The sequence below is a fragment of the Penaeus vannamei genome, chromosome 27, assembly GCF_042767895.1.
Source record: "Penaeus vannamei isolate JL-2024 chromosome 27, ASM4276789v1, whole genome shotgun sequence".
Classification (NCBI taxonomy): Eukaryota; Metazoa; Arthropoda; class Malacostraca; order Decapoda; family Penaeidae; genus Penaeus; species Penaeus vannamei.
Genome location: NC_091575.1, coordinates 9,577,480 through 9,582,479, shown reverse-complemented (window position 1 = coordinate 9,582,479; position 5,000 = coordinate 9,577,480). Strand labels below are relative to the sequence as shown.

At 32.5% G+C, this 5,000-nt stretch overlaps 1 protein-coding gene and 1 long non-coding RNA gene across 2 annotated transcripts in view; both read right to left on the bottom strand.

Moving 5' to 3' along the window:
• The window catches only part of LOC113816249 (ubiquitin carboxyl-terminal hydrolase 48), a gene marked incomplete in the record, with an annotated part of 96,849 nt that overhangs the window by 28,812 nt on the left and 63,037 nt on the right, over positions 1–5,000 (bottom strand).
• The window catches only part of LOC138866897 (uncharacterized), a 2,197-nt gene continuing 1,094 nt past the window's right edge, over positions 3,898–5,000 (bottom strand). Inside the window, exons 2-3 of the long non-coding RNA XR_011399666.1 lie at positions 4,068–4,131; positions 3,898–3,920 (exon numbers count right to left, since the gene is read on the bottom strand). This is a non-coding gene — a long non-coding RNA (uncharacterized lncRNA). The remainder of the gene's footprint in view (positions 3,921–4,067; positions 4,132–5,000) is intronic.

Sequence of the window (5,000 nt, the reverse complement as noted above, 5' to 3'; positions counted from 1 at the left end):
GGGTTGGGTTTGGGGTTGGATGGACAGATGGAACAATGGACTGATGGATGGGTGGGTGGGTTGATGGCTGGATGGACTGATGGATAGAAGAATGGATGGATTCATATAAATGAAGATAAATGTCTTGAAAATTTTTAAAAAAATAGTGGTGCTCACTGCAGCTTTGATACTGTATTTAAAATAATTTGAGAAAATCTGAGGAAGAAACTGAAATTTTAAACTGTAGAAATTTTGAAAGAGAGAAATGAGGAAGATGAAGAGAAAAAGGAAGAACAGAAAGAGAGAAAAAACAGATATCCTAAGTAGACAAAGGACTAATGGAAATATCTAGATAATAAAATGAGTTAAAAATGGCTTAGAAATAAGTGAAATACCTGGCTAATCATGAATAGGAAGTCTAAATTCAAATTAGATCTGAATTATCACAGCAGAACATTTGTAACAATATTGTGCACCATGGCAACAGATACTTACTCTCTCCTGTCATAACGGCCTGAGTGTATCGCTTCGGAAGCATACTGGTGTATCCATAAAAACTTGATTGTTGAACTGTAAATAAACAAAATAGGTGCTAAAGTTTTACTGACACATCATTTACAGTATTAACCATTGCTTCAAATTGAAAATTATTGTATTCAAGTTATATAAATATTAGACACAAGAGAACAATCCCATATCTCTAAGAAGAAAGGTATATGTTGAAAAGAATGTTACTAAACATGACGAAATGTTTGAAAGATTTCATTATAATATTCAAGAATAAATAAAATTCTTTGGTTGTTAGAAAAAAAGGGAGAAAACTTCTGCATTGATATATATTAACCCACTTTCTGCCACTGTAAATGTTGCTTGAGACCTGTTCCTTTCCTTGTCATTATTCATTCATTTTCTTATAAGAAAAAGTGAATATACAAGAATCTAATATAAAAACATGGCATCAAGACATAGCTATCACACAAATGTGAAAACCTGTGCATGGGTTAACATCAACTCCTGCACTACGAAAACAATATTTATTCATTGGAAAATTATGATATTATTTAAACATATAATACATTGATACATTCTTTTCACTACAAAAGAATACATATAAAACAATGCATAAGGTATCAATTCTTTTTCTAGGCCCCTTAACATAAAAAAGTTACTGCCACAGACACTGTGGGTGGTAAGCAGAGAGGCAGGACATTAGGGTATACTGCTGTGAATTACTGGTTGGGGTGGACTCAACTTCTTGTAATCATTGCTAAAGATTCACTGAGGTTTAGTTTCTTATAATATAAGCAAGCACATCCATATATGTAAAATCATAGGTAGTAGTAATAAGAAAGGGATATTGATGCTTCTGTCCAATTCAGCGTGTACACCTTTTACCTGATTGTGTCTTGGGGTGATTATAATACTGCTCTCAAGAAGGATCAGTTCCAAGTTCAGATCCAAAGATGGCAGACTGAAATTATGTTGCTTATTTAATTTAGATGTGTTTATTTCCCAGCCTGATCTTGTGACCACCACATATTATTGTATAAAGTAGTATGAGTACTACAACCAATACGAGACTAAGCATATCCATTCTTCAATGGCAATTCTTTTAATATATTAATACCAAGAATGGGAAACAGTAAATATAACATTCTAGTCCTACTTGCTCTTGCTATTTCTTTAAAGTTTCTAGTATATACAATTCTGTTCTGGGAAAAAAAAATCTTAATTTACATAATTTTTTACATATAAAAGATTATTCCCTAAGATATCTCACTCATTACATTTGATGTTGCAAATCACAATACTAATTTCAATCTGAATATTTAATTCTTCTATCTTCTTAAATACATATTTTACTATGTTGTCTATACAGGTTACAAATGAAAATATAATAGGCAAAGGGAAATTTAAACAATTATCCTCTGCATAGTTTGAGATCCATAAAAAAAGCCTAGATTTGGTGAATTGTAGAACTTTACCTGACATTTCTCAAAAACTCAAGAAACATCATACCTTCAGATGGAGGATGAAATGAAATAGCTTTACCTCAGAACAAATCAGAGCCTCCTTAACATATGGAGCATTTAGATTAACTCACTTCCATTCTCCCTCTGCTGCTTACTTTTTTTTCTTTGTTGTCTCCTCCAATCATGTCTTTTCATAAATACTTTCTCTAACACACAAAATCATTAGAAAAAAAAAGAAATTCTATATTCAAATCACTAGTGAAATCAAATATCTCCAAGTATTTCTCCTGCAACAACTCACCTGTACAACCAAATGCCACAACAGAGACAGAGAAGAGGGTGATTTTGTATGAGACATGCTCTGGGAATGTGTCAGGCCACCAAATTTCAAAGAAGCTGACGAAGATCAGCATAAGTAATGACACAATATAGCCTGTAATGAAAATTAACATTTGTTACAGACATATTCATAAATATGCATTCTGCTGTACTTAAAATAATGACAGACTATCTTTTGAAATACAAAACTCTAATTCATTTTAAACTTATCCACAAAAATTACAACATATTTAAATCAACCCTACTGGAATACCTCAGTAAGGGAAAATACACATATAAAATACTCTCATATGACTGTAGGAAAACCTATCTTCTATTTACAAAACCAAGTTGATCATATAATCTGACATTCAAGTAACATTTGAAAAGGAATGGAGAAGAGAAAAATATGAGTTTAAGCTTAATTAGTTTATTTCCATCTCAGATATTACTAATATACCATCTATTACAAACCACTTCTTTACACTTCTCCCACCATCCACTTCCAATAGCTATGTTATTTCTGCTCTACATTATTTGTTTATATTATTGAAACAAATATAAAGCCTATGATTTATTCCAAACTCTTAAGAAGATCTTTTATCACGCACTTACCAAATATAATTCTGATGTTAAGGGGCACCAGTTCCACAAACAGGTTGTTTAAGAGCACAGCCCCAAATGCAACAAAGATGTATACAATGGAAATGTCAAAAAAAAATTGTGGATTCTGGGTAGCGTTGTTTGAAGTAATCAACTGCGATTGTAAAACTGTAAAAAAACATTAAATACAGTCAGTGGATTCATAAATTTAGGTGCAAAATATTTAACATAAAGTAAACAATATCTTGTGTAAATATACAACAGATATCCACAGCTGGAGCTTTCAGTACAGAAATAAGTTTTGGTGACTATTAAATAAACTAACATGTAATGGATGCCAACTCTCATACCTGTTAGTGCTATATGAACTTTGATGTCTAGCACATTCATTTTCTTGTCAATATTACTTACTTACTCTCATACCTGTTACAACATCATTAAAAACACAGAAGGTCACAAATATTAAAACAAGTATATGTAATATTTGTTTTTTCCAGTATTACTCTTATCCATTCTCTGCATACTGAGCAAAGTAAACAAAACTGTTTATCCAGAAATGCACAATATGAGAGACTCATCCATATGATAAAACATGAACAATTGACTTCAGTTCCTGATATCCTTTTACTCCAGATCCATACCTGATCATTATTCTCCTTGGAAAACTAAGCCAAATTATGACATGAACTTATTCATTCATTATTTCTGAACCCAAACCACATCAATGTATGTACCAGAAATGAAGCACTCTTGGCTTTGAGTTAAACATCTCCAACAGATCCGCATATATCATATCCTAGTTATCATAAATGTGTGTAAAATCTAATATTGTTTATGTAAAAAGGGCCTTTTTTCCAAACTCAAAATGCACTGATTTTAGGGCCCTGATCCACAACTAATTTTCCTTACCTGTTGTAAGGTAAGAGAAAGCCAACCCCTGCCAGTACAAGGGCTATATAAATGAGATGCCATGGGTCTTCAGGCGGGGAAATGTGCCCCCCCGGGGGCCATCATGCTCATCAAACATCATCGTCATCGCTCCCAAACCTGATAAGCATAAAGCATCAAACTGCATTTTATAATTTCATGAATACTATAAAATATATGAAAATATACATCATTGTTTATTCTCTGTGTAACATGTGTTCTAAATTAGATTAACCTCATTTCCTTGCATGAGTGATGCCAACCTACCGTCCATAGACATCGCCATTCATCATTTCTAAAAATCAAAAACTCAACGCACCAGATGCAGGGTCTGCCAAAAAAGGAAGATATTATTTTTTTTCAAAGGTTGTTGCAAAGTAAGGATAACAAACAGTTTTTATCAAACACAATAATTGGACCATGCATATGAATTATTAAAAAAAAACAATATTTTGAAACATCAAATAATTCAAGCAACAATAACAACAAACACATTTAGGAAAAGGAATAGGTAATAGGAGGATTCTGCTGCTTTTCAAAAAACTTCCTTAAAATCCAGAAATTAGTTGAGAAGACTTCTGTGTTTCATTCACCAACTATGGCCACCAAACCTCCAGTCTACAAGCTCTCTCTTGCTATAATATATATAGAATAGAGGTTTGCTGTGACAATTCAAAGTTTATATATAATAAAATGACAAACTTACAGCATTTTTTTCTATGCAATTGTGTGCACAAATTATAAGTAACAAAATTTTATATCACTATCAGATGGTCTTGGAACACCACAAGGGATTAGATCTAGAAAATTTAACTGCATGTGTTCATGCGACTTTTCATTCTCTTGCCAAGGAGCAGTAAGGCTAAACAGTTAAGGAGTTACAATCTCTTTGAAAATACAGCCCCTGAAAAAGACCAATCAATGCTATTTGCATGAAAACATGTATGATGTGCCTTTCTCAACCAATAAAAACCCCTTTACTTTATACTTCCCCTTTCAAATCCGGCTTCTCAGTGTCAACAAGACTGCTTCGTTGGAGGTATTGGGTAAAACTTTATAGTGGGTGATTTGTACAATAATTAATGCAAACATTTTCTTGAAGTACACCAAAACAGTCATAAAGCTGCAAAACTGCTCCAAAAAGAAAACATGATAGGCTCATACAAAAAAATAATCTCCTAAAATCTGCACATAACAAAA